Raw genomic sequence first — 20,690 nt, forward strand, 5'->3', positions numbered from 1 at the left:
ACATAAACCACATTTTCCCTATGCTATTGTATTAAAGAATCCAGAAAATTGTATAAGGCAGTGCTCTAAATATGTTACCCAGCCTGCTCTTTGTAACTTCTAAATCCTATAAAAAGAGAAAAGTTAAAAAATTTAAATCCAGAAATTTAAAAACTATGTATTAATTCATTTAAAACAATAATAATATATCATTACATGTTAATATAAATAACATGTTTTATGAAAAATAACTACATTTCCCCAAACAAAAACATTTCATGAGAAGAGTGGCATTGTTTCACATTTTTGCAAATCTCTTTCATACTTGGCTTAATAGAAGACAGCTGAATTCTCTTAGCTGTAGTCGCATTCTGTCTTTTATGATATCACATGTCACATGACCTCAGCAAAACTCTAATGTTCTTTTGAGAGAATTGAAGTTTTAAAAAAGGGAAATAACATAGGATTATATTATAGTATTATGTTATAATGAAATTAGTTTTACTTTAAAGGCTTCCTGAAAAGGTATTGGAGACTTCTGGGAGTTGAGATGGGGGGCGGTCCCTGGACCACCCATTGAGAACCACTGAACACAAGGAAATGGATTATTCATAGTTCAAAGATACAAATGAAGAGGTAAAATAATATTAGATAAAATACTTTCTACTGGCCAATATTCTTTAAAGGTTTATTTCTTTTTTAAAAGAAATTGTGGTAAAATATATATAGCATAAAAGTTTACTATTTTAACTATTCTAAGTGTATAATTCAGTGATATTAAGTACATTAACGTTGTCATGTAACAATTACCACCATCCATCTCCAGAAAATTTTCATCTTCCAAAACTGAAACTTCATACTCATTAAATGATAACTCCCCATTCTCCCTACCCCCCAGCCTCTGGCAAATACCATTCTGCTTTTTTATTTTTTTTATTTTCAGAGACAGGGTCCCTCTCTGTTGCTCAGGCTGGGGCTGGAGTGCAGTGGTGGGAATCATAGCTCACTGCAGCCTCAAGATCATGGGCTGAAGGGATCCTCCTGCCTCAGCCTCCTGAGTAGCTGGGACTATAGGTGTGTGCCATCACACCTGGCTATTTTCTTATTTTATTTTTTTAGTGAAGGATCTTGCTATGTTGTCCAGGCTGGTCTCAAACTTCTGGGCTCCAGAGATCCTACCCCCTCCACCTCCCAAAGTGTTGGGATTACAGGTGAAGCCACAGTGCCCAGCTGTACTTTTTGTCTATGAATTTGACTACTTTAGGTACCTCACATGAGTGGAATCATATAATATTTGTCCTTTTATGTCTGGCTTATTTCACTTAACAAAATGTCTTCAAGATTCATCCATATTGTTGCATATGTTAGAATTTCATGTCTTTTTAAAGCTTGATAATATTCCATTGTATGTATATATCACATTATTTATCCATTCATCTGTTAATGGTGACTTGGTTTGCTTCCACCTTTTTGCTATTGTGAATAATGCTGCTATAAACATTGATGTGCAAATATCTGTTTGTGTCCCTGCTTTTAATTCTTTTTTAATTTTTTAGTCAATAACCATTTTGCCAAACTTGCCAACAGTTCTTTTGGGTAAATACTCAGAAGTAGAATTACTAGGTTATATGGTAATTCTATGTTTAATTTTTTTAGTAACCACCATATGGTTTTCCTGTGTCCACATTTTAAACACTTTCTGTTTCTTGTTAAAACTTTAAAAATACATCATTCAGAATACTAAAATTATTTTTATTTTTATTTTTTGGACTTTGTCCAATAACTAACAAATGTCCACTGAGTAGCTCATGGATTTGGTATATAATATAAAAGATTATGAGTTCTCTGGAAGTAGCTTTCTCATAGCCTGGCCTTTAAGGAGCTCTCAAACTAGACTAGAACATGAAAGTAAATTCCTCTAATAAAGGAATAAAGATAAGAGAGTAGTTCTGAAATGGTGACCCTCAGACCATGAGTAATCAAATACACCTTCAGGTGGTCTGGGAGCTGTCAGAAAAATCAACAGTTCACAGCCAAGCACAGTGGGCTCACGCCTGTAATCCCAGCACTTTGAGAGGCCGAGGCTGGTGGATCACTTGAGGTCAGGAGTTTGAGACCAGCCTGGCCAACATGGTGAAACACCATCTCTACTAAAAATACAAAAATTAGCCAGGCGTGGTTGCGCACGCCTGTAATCCCAGCTACTCGGGAGGCTGAGACAGGAGAATCGCTCGAACCTGGGAGGTGGAGCTTGCAGTGAGCCGGGATCATGCCATTGCACTCCAGCCAGGGCAAGAGTGAGATGCCGTCTCAAAAACAAACAAACAAAACAAAACAAAAATCAACAGTTCACTATTATGCCAGTGTCTATCCTTTGTCGATGGTACAACTTTGAGAGACAGTCCCAGTAGCATGAATCCCTGCCCACTTGCGAATTTAGAGAGAAGGACCCATAAAATGCTGCATACTTATGCTTGCCAACACCCATAACTCTAAGGGCCAGAGACGTTTCCAGAAGTTCTTTCTAGAAAGAACAGAGGAACAGGAAAGGACAAGGAAGAGAAAGCTTGCCAGAAGAAAGGAGTGGGCAGTGGTTTTAGGTGTGTTTGTTTTCTCTTTACCCTGAGGCTGTAAGGTTGATGGTGCTTAGGTAATCTGGGTTGTAACTCTACCCTCCAAGGCCTGGGGGCAGATAGGGCAGGCTCACTTGGCTGCCTTTCTATGCTTCAAGGAGCTCTGCAGCTAGGTAGTAAAGCAGTTCACAGCAGAATTGGTGTCTTTGTCTGGTAATACTGGTGGGAGAAGTTGTTTAAACTATTTATGTATTTCTTCCTCTTTTCTTCTCTAACTCCCATTTTCTTCTCTTACTAGCTTTCCTTTTCGCTTCAAATTTTCACTTGCTAATATGCGACTGCATGTTTGAGTGTGATGACTTTTTGGTGCAAATATTCTGCTGTCAAGATACCCAGCTTAAAACAGCTTTGCCATAGAAGAACTTTAAGGTGAAAAAAATTAATAAAATTGATTTACATCTGTTTCTTTCAAGGGCGATGCCTATAGGATCTGTATGAATTCCAAGAATTACTTAGATTTCACTGGTAAAAGAACAATCAAATATGAAAATTATGATTTCTGTTTTGGTATTCTTCTGAACTGTTGAGAAAGCAGATCCCAACACTCAATAGATTCCGTACTAGGAAAAGTTTTTAGGATGAAACAATAAAGTTTTCTCTTAACTCTAATGGTTTATATACTCCAGTGAAGTTCAGTTTTGAGCCTGAACACAAGGAATGATGTCAAAAACTCCCAAGTCTTAAAAATACCCACCCCCCCCCCACACACACACTCCTAAAAGAAACTCTTGCCTGCTTATTGATTGTTTGGGAAGATACACACGTTACACAGAATAAGAAGGAGATGTCATTTAGATAGTAATAAATGGTGCAAATCACATTGTAGGAAAAAAAGAGAACAGTTTTATATTAGAATAATGGCAAAAAACACAGAATAATTTTTTTTTTTTTTTTTTTAGACAGGGTCTTGCTCTGTCTCCCAGGCTGGAGTGCAATGGAGCAATTTCAGCTCACTGCAACCTCCGCCTCCCGAGTTCAAGCGGCTCTCCTGCCTCAGCCTCCTGAGTAGCTGGGATTAGAGGCACCTGCCACCATGCCCAGCTAATTTTGTATTTTTAGTAGAGATGGGGTTTTGCCATGTTGGCCAGGCTGGTCTTAAACTGTTGACCTCAGGTGATCCACCCGCCTCGGCCTCCAAAGTGCTGGGACTACAGGTGTGAGCCACCACGCCTGGCCAGAAAAATTTTTGCAATATATTCCAAGGTATCAATAAAATTAATCACTGACAATGCAGAATGTTACATTTGCTAAGCACTACATAGTTTATTTTCAGAGACCACATGTTTTACTTTTTTCTGTATCTCCATTGATAACAGAGGTTGATTCTAAGTTTCTGATGTCCAATACGGCCTATTTTGGCTATTCAGGGCCAGGTCATAACTATGGCTATTCTGCTAGCTATTGTGTCCACCAGCATGACAGGAGAGGCCACTGTCAAAGAAAACAGTGAAAAGAAGTTCAAACAATTTAGTGTTAGAATCAAGTTGCCTTAACGAAAACTGTGTGAGTTGGATCACTGGTAGCAGTGATCTTCCTTCCTTCTTTCCTTTCTTTCTTTCTCTCTTGTCCTTAGATCTGCTTTTTTGTGTTGCTTTTTTTGTTTTGATTTTTGCTGTTCCAGATTTGTTCATTAATTCTGTAATAGCATTGTTTTGGTCCTTTGGCCAGTTATTAAATATAATCTCTCAGTGCCACATCCACCCTTTCCTAATGTTGTTTTATGATGCTGGAGCTGGGACTATGCAAACCACATTTCTGCTTTGCCAGTTGCTCTCTGAGGTGTTTCCAATAGGGAATATCAGAGAGAGAGAGTGAAAGGCTGGAGGAGGGAGGATGGACTTCCTTCTTTCCTGTTGGATTCCTCCTCTTTATAGCAGTACCCCAGCCTCATTTTTAACTCTGGCTGAGTAAGTTTGATCCAGTAGCAGCAAGAGCAGCTATACAGTCCAGGTTACAGTCACAGTTTGCTTAATACTTGCAGAACTAACCTCATCACACCCCCTCAAATACCTAATATCAGCTGGTCAGCACCACTTCCTTAGAGATTTCGGTCGTAATTCCATGGAGGCCCTTCTCTGAGCAAAAAGACCATAGCACCAGCTAAGCAGCACGTTCTTTTCAGAGATCTGGTACTCAGTTTTTTGGGGCTTCTCCTCCAAGCTTCTAAGTTTTAATTATTCTAGCCCTTTCCCTTTATTCCTCAAGCCCCAGGGATAGAAGCTCCTTTTTATAATCTGTCTATAATCTGTATATCTATCTATAATCTTAGTGTTTTATTTTTCCCTTGTCAGTTCTTGATTACCTAGTTAGCAGTTCTTGAACTCTTTCTGTTAAAGTAAGTAGTATGGTTTCTGGCTCCTAATTAATATAGTTTTGTTTCCTAGATTCTGCAATCTCTTATTTTACTTATTTTTATTTTTAATTTTTTTTGAGACGGAGTTTTGCTCTTGTTGCCCAGGCTGGAGTGCAATGGCGCGATCTCGGTTCACCGCAACCTCTGCCTCCCAGGTTCAAGTGATTCTCCTGCCTCCGCCTGCCTAGTAGCTGGGATTACAGGCATGCGCCACCACGCCCGGCTAATTTTGTGTTTTCAGTAGAGACGGGGTTTCTCCATGTTGGTCAGGCTGGTCACAAACTCCTGACCTCAGGTGATCTGCCCACCTCGGCCTCCCAAAGTGCTGGGATTACAGGCATGAGCCACCATGCCCGGCCATGCAATCTCTCTTTTACACCTTTTATTATGTTATTTTATCATTTTGTAATAAGTTTTATTTTATCACAAACATGCTAACACAAACAGCTCTTACATTTTTCTATTCTCTGCGTTATGTTTAGATAGTATTTGGTGTGCCATCCTCCTTTCCTTACTGCTGCTTTCTTTGCTTAGTTTATTTGCATAGTTGCTGTGTTTTCTTTTATCTTGTTAATGCTTATGTTTTTCATAAAGCTTCATTTTATATTGTTCATGTATAACATGGGCAACTGTTTTCTAGACATTTTTTTGTTATGTTCATACATAAAAACATGTATGAGTAAATCTCTCAGCACTTTCTCTGCCTATTTGATAAGTATTTATGTTTTTCTACAGCTATAGTTTTAGGAAAAAATAACAGGAACAGATTTATTAAGGTGCAGGAAATGAGAAATGAGTGCACTATATTTTCTTATCATAGGATCTCAGAAATGGTTACATAATGAAGTATCTCTTTGCTGGGCAATGACCTTTCCTAATTTTAGAAATCTGTCTGCAAATATGAATCATGCTGAACAGAGTATGGTCATGTTTTTATCAAAAGAATGGACAATTAAGGACAACTTGTATTAAGTGTATAACTAAGTAATATTCATTTTAAAAACCTTTTATTTTATCTTTCAGATTGCAAAAATCAGGTAATCTGAAGACAGAAAAAAATGTACTGTGTCACCTTACTATCTTTGGTACTGCTAATTGAATCAGGGCTGTGGACATTGGACCGTGGTCAGAGATCTATGATAGTCTTGTGGGCAAGCTCTGCCCCACAAAGACCCCTCAATATTGCATAGTAAATGCCCCAAATAATCAGGTACTCTTTTTGAAGACATTTGAAGTTGAGACATAAGGGAAATAGTTTGGTAGTAGTAGGAATAGTGGAAGCAGAGTTAAAGAATATCCAAGTCTCTTTAAAAGCAGAGTACCTGAAGAGGGATTGAGAAGTTAATATTACTTTGATGATGACAATGCAACAAAATGTCTTATACCTTAAGAGATTCTAGTTCTGAAACTATGTGTCAGTCTTCATAATCCATTTTATCTCTCAATAAGCCACCATTAGTTAAGGTAATTGAAAACTTAAAAGATTGTAACTTACAAAGACATTTAACTTGTTTCTGATTTTTCAGTCTTGCATATGAATAACTTCATGTACATAGTTTTAATCTTCTGTTGAATTAGTTCTATAGCATAAACTCCTAGAAGTGGTCTTATGGTTTCAAGAAAAACATTGTGGTTTTTGCCACCTATGTTGCCATATTACTTTCCAAAAGGATTGTAACAATTTATCAGCAGTATTTGAGTATGGATTTCACTGTAATCTCATGTGTTGATTTTTTTCCCTAATTTTAAGAATATATAATTATGCCCTCAAAGCTTTCTTAGTTTACATGTTTTCGATACATACCAAATATTGTTGAGGCCGGGTGCGGTGGCTCACGCCTGTAATCTGAGCACTTTGGGAGGTCAAGGAGGGCTGATCACTTGAGGCCAGGAGTTAGAGACCAGCCTGGCCAACATGGTGAAACCCTGTCTCTACTAAAAAAAAAATACAAAAATTAGCCAGGTGTGGTGGCACATGCCTGTAATCCTAGCTACTCAGGAGACTGAGGTAGGAGAATCACTTGAACCCGGGAGGTGGAGGTTGCGGTGAGTTGAAATTGCACCACTGCACTCTAGCCTGGGTGACAGAGTGAGACCCTGTCTCAATCAATCAATAAATGAATAAATAAATAAACAAAAAACCATAAATATTGTTGAGAAAATTTTGATGAACTTTATGCAGACCTAAAAGTCCTCACGCCCTACGGACCAGCAGATGCAACTTTAAACATGTAAATTAATGACGTTAGAGTTAGCAATGTGTAAATCTTAGATTGAATTTCTAGTGTTTGTGAACTTGAAAACAAAGGCCCGATTAAACGTAGACCACAATATGAGATTGACAGGCTTCTGCTTGGACTAGACGTGACCTCATCAGTGCTTCAACAAAAGGCCATTATTCATTGCATTAATTTCAATGTGAGGATTAGCTTTTATTCCAAATGATCTCAGAAAGTTTTGATCTTTAGACCAATTTTCTACTTGAACCCAATCTATAAATGCCAAGCTAATGCTTCTACTATGATATAGCTGTCACTTTTGATAGGATGTCTTTAGATTTTATTGTGTCCTAAAGTTACCTGTTCTGAATAAAGAAAAAATTTCCAATTTTGTTTTGATGGCTCTAATTGCTAAGAACTTCCCAGTATGGAAAGACAAACAGATAGAAAGCCACAGTTAACATCTGTTATTGGATCTACTCTCTGCTTTCTTAAGATCATCTATATCAAAGTAACAAAAACAAAAACAAAAACAGAAGGTAATGTGAAATGATCTAGTCCAAATGGCTAAGCAGAATCCTTTTTACCCCACTCTACACACAGAATGTTGGACTAAAAGTAATAATAATAATTTAAGAAATATGTACCCAAGCTCAAAAATCAAGAAAAAAAAATTATCCAGAAATGCATAGATATAAAAGGGAGAAGGAGTTGAAGCTTTGCTGCCCATAGGAGGAACCAAATTGATCTGTGTCTTTGGGGTAGGGTAAATAAATCTAGGGCTGGGAGCTGAGGCTGCTGCCCTTGCCTGGTGCCTGCGGGGAGCGGCAAAATTACTACACTGTCTAAGAATGGGGACCAGGAAAACCCAAAGGCCAAGAGTTGCTGCAAAGGTGAGCCAACTCTACATAGATGAAAACAGGATGACCTACAAGCAATAGAGGTCTTAGGGAACCACCTCTGAGTGGGGGTTATCCTAAATATCAGCTGTCTAAAACCAAGAAACAAACATCAAGATTTGCAAAAACCCACAGGGCTCAGGCATAAGTAACAACGAAACCATCCCATAGGGAGGCTTCTATTACCCAGATATTCATGGAACACCGTAGAATTTATAACTCTAGCTAAAGAGAAACTCTCAGGCAAAAAATATAAAATACATAAAGAGCACATTTGTGTTCGAGCTGGATTAAAAAACTAAATTAACGTCTAGATACTTTTAATGAAATGGGAGAACAACAGAAAAGGAAAAAATATTCTAAAACTAACAGAAGGTTAACCAGAGAGGAAAGACAATTGGATTTCTCATTAGCAAGAATAAATGCCAGAAAACAGTAGAATAATATCTTCAATGTGCTGATGTTTCATTATGAGTGTGTGAATGTATAATTCCATCTTTAATAGCTGTCAAAATAAAACTCTATATTGTGATTATCACTGAAGAGTAAAGGTAAAATACCTTTGCAAATATACAGACAGTTTATTATCCATAGATACTTGAAAGAACTACCAAAGAATGTACTTCAACAAGAAGGAAAATAAATCTAGATGGAGGAGTGGACACAGAGAAGAATTGAGCTTGGGAACAATAACAGCTGAATTTTGTGAAGTATGTACAATTTTGCCTTGGGAAATACATTTCTATTGTATGTCAAATATAATGTTGAAAGACAAATTCTTGCCTTTGCAAATTTTTCCAGTAGACACTGAAGTTATAACTGTCATAAAAGATATCAAAAACATTTGGTTTTCTTAATGTAATGCCCAGACTTGTACCACAAGTATTACACACTTTTTAAAATGAAAATTATACATTCACACAGTTATAATGAAGCCTATAGTTAGAGGCTGAGTAAAAAGAAAGGTCAGCTTTTAATTTGGAATTAACTGTTTTAAATTCTGATAAGTGTTAATACTTAAAGTGAGTTGGAATTCCCAGTATTAATCAGGAATAAATGACTTCAATCTCTAAACATCCTGCACTTGGTCTGAGGTGAGTTGGTCTCATTACCTTTGACTTTTTATAACCTTTCAACTTCTTTCTTGAATTAAAGGGTTTGAAGAAGACTACAATACTTATTACTGCAAACCTATATTTTTGTGGTTGTAATGGGCATATTAGCAGTTCTGAGGTTGACCTCAACTTTTAAATACCTTATCATTTGATATCTCATTTTGAACATGTTATTTTCTACTTGCTTCTGTCATTGGTATTTTTCTTTGTATGAGGTCAGGTGAGTTACTTCAAGGTGAAAACTGTTGTTCAAATAAATGTTAGCCATTTCATGCTAAGCACAGAGCATTTTACTCAAGTAATTTAGAAAATTTTAAACGATGACATCTCTCAAGATGTCGATGAAGAAGTATTAATGTTAGACATGATACCTATCTGTGTAGAATGTATAGTTTGTTGGGAAAATGAGACACACAAACCTGGATGGGCCCAGTTTATGGGTGTCTCCACTGACAGATTTGAGCAGTTTGGATTTGATAGGGAATGGAGACTGGATGACTTTCCAGAGTAAGCAAGTGATATTTGAAAAAGCATGTTTCAGAATAATATAAGTAGAAATCTAAACATTCTCTTATGATCTTTGCAATTACTGCCAGGTCTTTCTTATCTACATGAAGGTTATTTATTTATTGTGAAAACTAATCTCAGCGAATATTTAGACTAGAAACTGGAGTCAGCCTGTCACTCAGCATGCTTGAGGCCTGTCTTCTTTACCATCTGTTAATGTGCTCTTTGGAATGCAAATTTTAACATTTGCCTAACCAAAACATAATTAGAAAGATAGCGTTGCTGTCAAAAATAATAAAATCCAGCATAAATGATTTTTCCCTATAGTCATCTTTTTTGGCTAAAATCTGCATTTTTTGACCTTATAAACCACTTTCTTCTATGGCACACCATCCTGTTTTTCTCTTTTTTAATTATAAAAATAATACAAGGACAATTTTGTGATCTAGCTGTGGGGAAGAACTTATTAAACAAGATGCACAAAATACAATCCACCAGGCAAAAATCAGGGCTATGTATGGCTGCATATGTTATTCACTGCCCAACTTCAGGGGGCCATTTACATAGATATTGTTGTTGTCTAAGGTGGTGGCCTGGTGAGAAATGGATAGATTTGATGAGACACCATACACAAACTTAAGATGGAGGACAGAGCCAGAAAAGATATTGTCAATGTCTAAAACTAACTAATGATATCTAGAATAGCATCTCCAATAGAAATATAATTTGTGGCTTGCACAAATACAAGCCAGCCATGTATGTTATTTTGAATTTTCTAGTTGCCACAATATAATAAAAAGCAAAAATAAATAGGTAAAATGTATTCTAAAAATACATTTTATTTAGCATATCTAAAATATTATAATTTCAATTTATTATAAATATTATTGAGATATTTTGCATTCTTTGTTTTGTACTGAGTTTTTAAAATCTGGTGTGTATGTTATACTAACATTATATCTCAATTTGGACTAGCCGTATTTAAAGTACTTGAGCGCTCTTGGCTTACTGGTTAATGGCTAGTGGCTACTGTACTGGACCGCACAGCTCTAGGACATAAATGATACTAGTGGAAATCAATAAATAAAAGGAAACAACAGAAAAATGGAGAAAGACTACAATCAAGCAGTATATTGAAAAAGAAACCTGAGGACTTCAGGGGTATTCCATCTCACTAGGAAGAAAAAACTTTAAACAATTAGGCACAATTTTATATTCATCAAATTGGCAAAAACAAGATATTACCGAGTGTTGATGAAAATGTTAGAATTGAGAACTCTCATGACCTGCTGGTGGAAATGTAAACTGTTGCATCATTTCTAAGCAGCAACTTGGCATTCTTGTTCTTATAGCAACATGATGTGTTGAGTGAAAAAATAACAAAATGAGGTCTGCAACATAATGTCACATATTTAAATACGTATTTAAATTTAAACACAAACTCCAAAAAACTCCACGTTTTTTACAGGGCTATATGTGTATGCATGTATATATATCCCTTAAAATATGTATATATATATGTATATATATATATGTATATATATATGGACATAAAATTAGAGTGGGTATCTGGGGTAGAGGGAGAAAATGGGATAAGAATAAAAATGGGAAAAATCATACTGCTTATAGTTAAAAGTTTATAGTACAGAAGTTCTCATTTTAAGTTCCCAAAACTTCCACTACCAACTCCTTTTTTAGGGGGATACTCTTTTTTTCTTACAATTTGGAGGGAAGTTTTCAACAATTTCTGCATATCATTTTATATATTTGTAAGACAGCCAGGTCTGACTTTTATTGCAATCTTTATGCCAAATCCTCCTAAGTCTATATCTCCAAACAAGTCCTCGTAGACTATTTAGTCCTAGTTCCTACTGAGCATTTTCCCCATCAGCTAAACTTAACACTGTAAGCATCATTTTCACCTCTATCCTAGATGTTGCTCTCTTTCTAAGCTGTCTTACTTCTACCACTATCATTCCTTCAGTCTTTAAGGAGAGCATTTATAGTAATTTTTTACTCTTTCCTTTTCCTTAACCTTTAGGCAGTTATCAAGGCTTACTGTTTTTACTTTGAACATCATTGCTATCCAATTACCACTGCCACAGTATATACCTGGAAAACTCACTATCTACCTTTAGATTTCCATTCCTTCAGTCCATTTGCAATTGCCAGATCTCCATATAGCATTATTTTCAACACATTGTCTCCTTGCTCAAAACCTCTAACAGTGCCAATAGTGAACTTTTGTTGTCTATTGGCTGCTCAGTATTTATTTCTCCTTCACACCTCAAATTCCTTTTGGGGATTATCTCTTCTATTGGATTAAAAAAACCCAACTATTAATCTCTTTTTCAGCTAAGGGAAGGACATATAACTCAAACTAGGGCTTTGGAATGCTCATTCCTCTAATTTGAATCCTTAGCAATGTAATAAAGAGATTAAACATGGTTGCATATTCATTCACGCTCGCATGGAGCCTTGGCCTGCTTCAAGACTACTTTTCTAGTTCCTACTTTTTAGCCTTAGAGTCCACTTTGCTTTCTAATGTTTCCAGGCCTGGTTCTCTAGTCTTTGCATTTGTTCTGGGAGCTCCTCATATTTTTCCAATAAATTCCTCTCTTGAATTTTCCAGAATTTGTTTCAGATGCATGCAAGCAGAGCCTGACTGATCCTTTCTCCACTGTACAAAGTATAAACTTCTTTACTGGTCCCAGATCTTCCATAATCTGGCCCCAGCCTTGTTTTCCTTTACTCACCAAAACCACAGCCAGCTGTCACTTTGTGACTGGAAAATGCCACGTTAGTCTTGCTTCTGGAATGACCTCCTCTCTTTCATGCATCTATACTATTTACTGATTCTTCAAGGTCCTGCTCAGTGTTTGTTTTCGTTAGGAAAACAAATTTTATGCCCTATATTAATTTCCACTATCTTTGAAATCTGTTAGCATTTAGTGTCTGTTATTAATTTTGCAGTCGGAATCAACTAGTTTTTGTATTTGTAGAAATATTTGATGGGCCAATCTCCAATCCCCTCCCCCAATAATTACCTATTCCATTGTTAGACAACTATAGTTAAAAGTTCTTTCTTGCATGAAACTGAAATTTCTCATCCTACCACCCATTAGGTCATCCATCACTGGTTTCAGCTTGGCATTCCAGTAAATTAATAATATCTTGAACATAGATTCTGTGCTTTAGCTAGTGGTTATTCCTTTCATCTTTGTGTCATCCGAGAAATTGTTAAGGTTGCCTTCAATGTCTGTGTCTAGGTTATTGATAAAAGATATGAAAGAAGGCCGGGCGTGGTGGCTCACGCCTGTAATGCCAGCACTTTGGGAGGCTGAGGCAGGTGGATCATGAGGTCAGGAGATCGAGACCATCCTGGCCAACATGGTGAAACGCTGTCTCTATTAAAAATACAAAAAATTAGCTGGGTGTGGTGGCACGCGCCTGTAATCCCAGCTACTCGGGAGGCTGAGGCAGGAGAATTGCTTGAACCCAGGAGGTGGAGGTTGCAGTCAGCTAAGATCACGCCACTGCACTCCATCCTGGGCAACAAAGTGAGACTCTGTCTCAAAAAAAAAAAAAAAATTAAAGACAAGTGGGCCAAAGATGGGCACTTATTGTATTGGATACATCTATCTAGGTATAGTCATTGAATATGATTTTGTAAACAGCTGTGAATCCTTTAATAATTTGCATTGTGTATATTTTCCAAAATGATGCTGCAGGAGAGTTTGTGAATGAACAGCTTTGCTGAAATCAACATATACTAAGTCTATGATACTCCTCGGAGCTACTGATCTAGTTACCCCAACAAAAAATAATAGGTTAGTTTGTCATGGTTTGTTCTTAGTGAATCTATGTCATCTGCTGATGACCACCACGTGCCTTTTTAAATGTTCACAAACCAAATATTTAATAATAATTAATTCTAGACTTTTCCTGGTGATAAACCTCAAGCCTTGTAGTTCGCAATTCCTGATTTTTTAAAATCAGAACCCTCAACCATTTTGAGCCGTCTGTCACCTCTAATCTTCTCTGTGAATTCTCAAAGGTTGTTGATAATGGATTTTGAGAGCTGTATGCTTCCCTTATAGCATGCTTTGCCTGGGTCCAGGCACTGGAACAACTTTAGGGCAATTACACTCTGTGACTTTTTATTTATTTATTATCTACTTACTTATTTTTTGAGACAGGGTCTCGTTCTGTGGTCCAGGCTGGAGTGTAGTGGTGTGATCACAGTTCACTGCAGCCTCAATCTCCTGGGGTCAAAAGATCCTCCTGCCTCAGCTTCCCAAGTAGCTGGGACTACAGGTGTACACCACCATGCCAGACCAATTTTAAATTTTTTCATAGAGACAGGGTCTCACTATTTTGCCCAGGCTGGTCTCGAACTCCTGGGCTCAAGCGATCTTCCTGCCTCAGCCTCCCAAAATGTTGGGATTATGGGTGTGGGCCACTGTGCCTGGACCACTCTCTGACTCTTTACTAATCCTAGGCTGTAATACTCTCACCATCTGTTTTCCCTCAATTTACATTTTAGTATATATTTTTAAATTATGAAAATGATATGTGCTCATTATAAAACTATTTCAATATTACAGAAATTTACAAAGTAAAAATAAAAAGTCCCTCCCTCAATCAATCCTAATGCCCAGTGGGAACAGATTGGAAAGTATCCTTCTAGACATTTTTTATGCATTACCAAACATTTTTATGTAATTTTAAGATGAGATTATACCCTGTGTACTGTGCTGCAATTTAGTTTTTTTCACCTAACAATGTATCATTAACATCGTTTTGTATGGGTTGTATAGCACTATCTCTTTTTTTTTTTTTTTTTTTTTTTCGAGACAGAGTCTCGCTCTTTTGCCCAGGCTGGAGTGCAATGGCATCATCTCAGCTCACTGCAACCTCTGCCTCCCAGGTTCAAGCGAGTCTCCTGCCTCAGCTTCCCAAGTAGCTGGGATTATAGGCACCTGCCACCATGCCTGGCTAATTTTTGTATTTTTAGTAGAGATGGGGTTTCACCATGCTGGCCAGGCTGGTCTTGAACTCCTGACCTCAGGCGATCCGCCCGCCTTGGCCTCCCAAAGTGCTGGGATTACAGACGTGAGCCACCGCGCCCGGCCACTGTCTCATTTTTTAAATGGGCACATGGTATTCTTTTGTAAGCACTGCAAAAATACATTGTTGTACATATACCTGTCTTCCTTCATCTCTTTTTCTACGAGGCCACATACTTTCCCTTGAGAATGAAGGGGAAACTGCAGGTACATAGGGGACTACCTAGAGAAAATAAGAAGAATGATTCTGCTCTATCCTGGAGGCTCTTAAGTCCATAGTCATATTGTTATCTTGACATGGCAATTTATGGCTTATAATTGCTTTCATGTTTCATTTGATCTTTATTCAAACCTATGAAGTGGCTAGACCCAACAGTAAAATCATTGCTATTTTACAGTCTCAGAGATATTGAGTGACCAGCCTCATGCCTCACAGCTAGTTAGGGACAGTATGCGGTTAGAATCCATGTCTTCTATCTTTCAGTCCACTGCTATTGCACAATGGACAGCTGCTCCCTGCACCCACATGTGGGAGGAGAATTGGGCGAACTGAAAAAAAACTGTGTAGTGATTCACAGGGAACTTGGGATAATGGTCGTCAAGAATGTGCTATGTCAGCCGGTTGGTGTCATGCTGAGCAGTGTTGGTTTGGGTTTTTTTTTTATATGGTGAGAAAGAGAATGAATGTCTCTCCATGTGTTTCTAGGTATATCAGTGATTTCTGCTTTCACAGTAGAGACAGTCATAATATGCATATGCACTTGTATCCTTAAAAGTAAGGCAGAGCATTATTCTAAGCGAAGTAACTCAGGAATGGAAAACCAAGTGTCTTATGTTCTCACTTATAAATGGGAGCTAAGCTACGAGGATGCAAAAACATACAGAGTGATATAATGGACTTTGGGGACTCAGGGGGAGGCTGGGAAGGGGATGAGGGATAAAAGACAACATATTGGGTACAGTGGACACTGCTCAAGTGCCAGGTGCACACAAATCTCAGAATTCACCACTAAAGTACTCATCCATGTAACCAAAAACCACCTGTACCCCAAAAACTATTGAAATAAAATTTAAAAATAAACATTTCCAAGGGAAATAAGCAACTCAGTGTCAAATATTGAAACACTGAAAAAAAATCTGTTTAAACAGGCTTACTATACTTTCTCCTGAAATTGGATTAATGAAACCTGAATAAAAATAACTATGTTTAAAGAAAAAAAAATGTAAGGCAGAGGTTCTTTTTTTTTTTTTTTTGGAGACGGAGTCTCGCACTGTTGCCCGGGCTGGAGTGCAGTGGTGTCATCTCGGCTCACTGCAACCTCTGCCTCCTGGGTTCAAGCAATTCTCCCGCCTCAGCCTTCCAAGTAGCTGGGATTACAGGTGCCCGCCACCATGCCCGACTAATTTTTTTTTTTGTATGTTTAGTAGAGATGGGGTTTTACTATGTTGGCCAGGCTGGTCTTGAACTCCTGACCTCAGGTGATCTGCCTGCCTCAGCCTCCCAAAGTGCTGGGATTACAGGCGTGAGCCACCGTGCCCAGCCAAGGCAGAGGTTCTTAACCCTGTTTGCACATTAGAATCACCTGGAGAGCTTTTAAAAAGCACCACTCTGTGTGGTGGCTCATGCCTGTAATCCCAGCACTTTGGGAAGCCAAGGCGGGCAGATCACAAGGTCAAGAGAGTGAGACCATCCTCGTCAACAGAGTGAAACCCCGTCTCTGCTAAAAATACAAAAATTAGCTGGGCTTGTTGGCACGCGCCTGTAGTCTCAGCTACTCAGGAGACTGAGGCAGGAGAATCTCTTGAACCTGGAAGGCAGAGTTTGCAGTGAGCTGAGATGGTGCCACTGCACTCCAGCCTGGGCGACAGAGTGAGACTCCGTCTCAAAAAAAAAAAAAAAAGACAATTTAACAGAGCTTTCAAAGTGAAATACAAAATCTCTACAGTAAACTTTCTCCCACCTACAGGGTTAGCAGTAACCAAATTTACCCTGGACAAGAATGTGTCAAATAATCTAAAAATTCTCAGTCATATTTTAGAGACAAGTATGTAATAAATAGATATTTGTTGAGTGAATGAATGATTAAATGAATGACCAAACAGAAACCACTTAAGAATCTATTTACTAACAGAAAAAAGAATCTATTTACTTACAGTCATTTACTCCAGTTCATCAGGGTATTTCTTTGAGAGCCTGCCCCATATCAGTAGTAGTAGCTTCCTATGTCTGCCAAAACAAATAATCACAAACTGGGTGGCTTAAAACAAGAGAAATTTATTTTCTCGCCATTTTGGAGGCCGGAAATCCAAAATCAAGGTATTGCTAGGGTTGGCTCCTTCTGGGGGCTGTAAGGGAGAATCTGTTACGTGCATTTCTCCTATCTTCTTCTTTTTTTTTTTTTTTTTTTTTTTTTTGAGATGGAGTTTGGCTCTGTCACCCAGGCTGGAGTCCAGTGGTGTGATCTCGGCTCACTGCAACCTCTGCCTCCTAGGTTCAAGGGATTGTCCAGCCTCAGCCCGTGAGTAGCTGGGATTACAGGTGCCTGCCACCACACGGGGCTAATTTTTGTATTTTAGTAGAGACAGGGTTTCACCATGTTGGCCAGGCTGGTCTTTAACTCCTGACCTCAGGTGATCAGTCCGACTCGGCTTCCCAAAGTGCTGAGATTACAGGTGTGAGTCACCGCACCCGGCGCATTTCTCCTATCTCCTGACATTCCTTGGCTTGTAGATGCATAACTCCAATCTCTGCCTTCATCTTCACGTGGCTTTTCCCCTATGTCTCTCTTGTGTCTCAAATCTCCCTCTCTTTTCTCTTATAAGGACACAGTCATTGTCTTCATAAGGACACAGACCACCCTAAATAAAGGATGATCTCATCCTGAGATTTTCAATTACATCTGCGAAGGCCTTTTCTTTCTTTTTCTTTTTTCTTTTTTTTTTTTGAGATGGAGTTTCACTCTTGTTGCCCAGGCTGGAGTGCAACCTCCGTCTCCCAGGTTCAAGCGATTCTCCCGCCTCAGCCTTCCTGAGTAGCTGGGATTACAAGACATGCACCACCATACCTGGCTAATTTTGTATTTTTAGTAGAGACAGGGTTTCTTCATGTTGGTCAGGCTGGTCTCATACTCCCAAGTTACTTCAGCAAGTTACATACTCCTGAGTTACTTCACCAAGCTCAGATGATCTGCCTGCCTCGGCCTCCCAAAGTGCTGGGATTACAGGCGTGAGTCACCATGCCTGGCTGCGAAGGCCTTATTTTCAATAAGGTGATATTCATAGGTACTGGGAGTTAGGACTTGGACACATCTTTTTGGCAGCCACCATTCAACCTACTACACCAGTAAAAGTCACTCATACTGTGGTCCACACTTGTGTCCTACAAGTGAATGATTTTTTATTTCCACAGCTGCTTTCCAGCAGACAGTAGGATTCTATTTGACTAGTGCAAGTATGGCTTTAACTTTCCATTAATGTCACCACGAATCATGAGGAACACACCCATCTCTGCAGCCAACACTAATGAGGTCATGTTAGGTGTCTGGACCTTGCATGATAACAATCTAAGGAAAATCACAAATAGAAAATAATCTTTTCCTAATTTTTTGAGAGGTACAGTCATCAAATACATTGAGATGTGAAAAATGACAGTCTCTTTAAAAATACAGAAAAACAAGTCACATCAAGCACATTAGAGGATTCCTTCCTCATTAGCTCAACAGTTTTCCCTGAATTAAAGTTTTTCAGTATTCAAATTTCTCAAAAGCCTGTATTACAAAAATGAAATGAAAAAGTTATTGTTCTTCAGCAGATATGTATAACTATAACTTCTAAATTAGAATGAACCCACCAAAATACATTTTTTTCCACATACAGTGTCTTTTGGGTACATGAAGGGCTTGTTTCTTCTCAGTGAATTGTGATTCAAAGTGCCTGGCTGGCTTGCAGCTTATCACGCTGAGGATTTGAGCACCAGCTGCTCACCCTGTTCATTCAGGTCTGAATAGATGGGTCTCACTATCCAATATGATTCTTCTATGAATAACAATCATTGCTTCTTACCTATTTCTTTTTCCTTCTGGATTAAATTATGTATTTCTAAAGAATATTTCAATAAAAAATTTTATCAAACATACACAAAAATACAGGGACTCTCACAAAGTCATCACCAAGATTCTAGAATTATCAATATTTTTCCATACTTACATACTATTTTTTGCTGAAACATTTTATTTTATTTTTGCGACAGAGTCTCGCTGTGCTGCCCAGGCTGGAGTGCAGTGGCATGATCTTGGCTTACTGCAACCTCCACCTCCTAGGTTCAAGAGATTCTCCTGCCTCAGCCTCCTGAGTAGCTGGGACTACAGGTATGTGCCACCACGCCCAGCTAATTTTTGTATTTTTAGTAGAGATGGGGTTTCACCATATTGACCAGGCTGGTCTCAAACTCCTGACCTCAGGTGATCCACCCGCCTCAGCCTCCCAAAGTGCTAGGATTACAGTTATAAGCCACTGTGCCCAGCCTGCTGAAATGTTTTAAAGAAAATCCTAGACATTATACCATTTAATTCCTACATCCTTTAGTATGCATCTCTAAAAATTATAGACATTTTCTTACCATACGTAATACTGGTATCATATCCAATGATAATTCTTCAGTATCATTTAATAGCCAGACTATATTCAAATTCCCCTGATTGTCTCAAAAATGTCTTCTTGGGTTTTTTGGTTTGTTTAAATAAGGATCAAAATAAGATCTACATATTAAATTAGATTGCTAAGTATTTTCAATCTCCTTTAATCTAGTAGATAATTTTTCACAGTGGCACTGTTGACATTTGGGACTAGATAATTGTTGTGGGGAAAGTTGTCAAAAAATTTGGACAATTTTTTGACAATGTCCCCTGAGGATAAAATCACCCTTGGTTGAAATCACTGATCTAGTATACTAGTATAGTCCCCCCACTTCATATATATATACACACACACACACACATATATGTATATGTATACATCTGCATATATATACGTATATATACACATCTGTATATATATACGTATAGATACACATCTGTATATATATGTATATACACATCTGTATATATATGTATATACACATTGGTATATATATATACGTATATATACACATCTGTATATATATGTATATACACATTGGTATATATATATACGTATATATATACACATCTGTATATATATACGTATATATATACATCTGTATATATATGCAGATGTATATATATACATATATATAGACATATATATAGACATATATACACATATATACGTATATATGTATATATACATCTGTGTGTATATATAGATGTGTATACACATCTGTATATATACAGACGTATATATATACACACATACATATACACGTATATATATACATATACATATATATACACATATACACATATATATGTATATGTGTGTATATATATATATACGTGTATATATATGTGTGTGTGTATATATATATGACATTAACAGGCCAGGCGTGGTGGCTCACACCTGTAATCCCAGCACTTTGGGAGCTGAGGTGGTGGATAACCTGAGGTTGGGAGTTTGAGACCAGCCTGGCCAACAGGGTGAAACCCCATCCCTACTAAAAATCCAAAAATTAGCCAGGCATGATGGCTTGTGCCTATAGTCCCAGCTATTCGGGAGGCTGAGGCAGGAGAATTGCTTGAACCCAGGAGGCGGAGTTTGCAGTGACTGAGACTGCGCCACTGCACTCTAGCCTGGGCTGCAGAGTGAGGAAAAAAAAAAAGAAACAAACAACAAAAAAAAAGGACATTAACTTATAGAAGAAATTAGATGATTTTTAGATGAGTTGTTTTGTAGAATGTCCCACATTCTGAATTTGTCTGCTCTCTCATAGTATCATCCAAC

At 37.9% G+C, this 20,690-nt stretch overlaps 1 long non-coding RNA gene across 2 annotated transcripts in view; it reads left to right on the top strand.

Annotated features, from left to right (window-relative positions):
• The first annotated feature begins 406 nt into the window (after positions 1–406).
• Positions 407–20,690, top strand: part of LOC129526966 (uncharacterized) — a 51,979-nt gene continuing 31,695 nt past the window's right edge. For both annotated transcript variants that reach the window (XR_008671790.2, XR_008671789.2), the window contains exons 1-2: positions 407–615; positions 2,851–2,981. This is a non-coding gene — a long non-coding RNA (uncharacterized lncRNA). The remainder of the gene's footprint in view (positions 616–2,850; positions 2,982–20,690) is intronic.

The sequence above is a fragment of the Gorilla gorilla genome, chromosome 16 (genome assembly GCF_029281585.2).
Source record: "Gorilla gorilla gorilla isolate KB3781 chromosome 16, NHGRI_mGorGor1-v2.1_pri, whole genome shotgun sequence".
Lineage (NCBI taxonomy): Eukaryota > Metazoa > Chordata > Mammalia > Primates > Hominidae > Gorilla > Gorilla gorilla.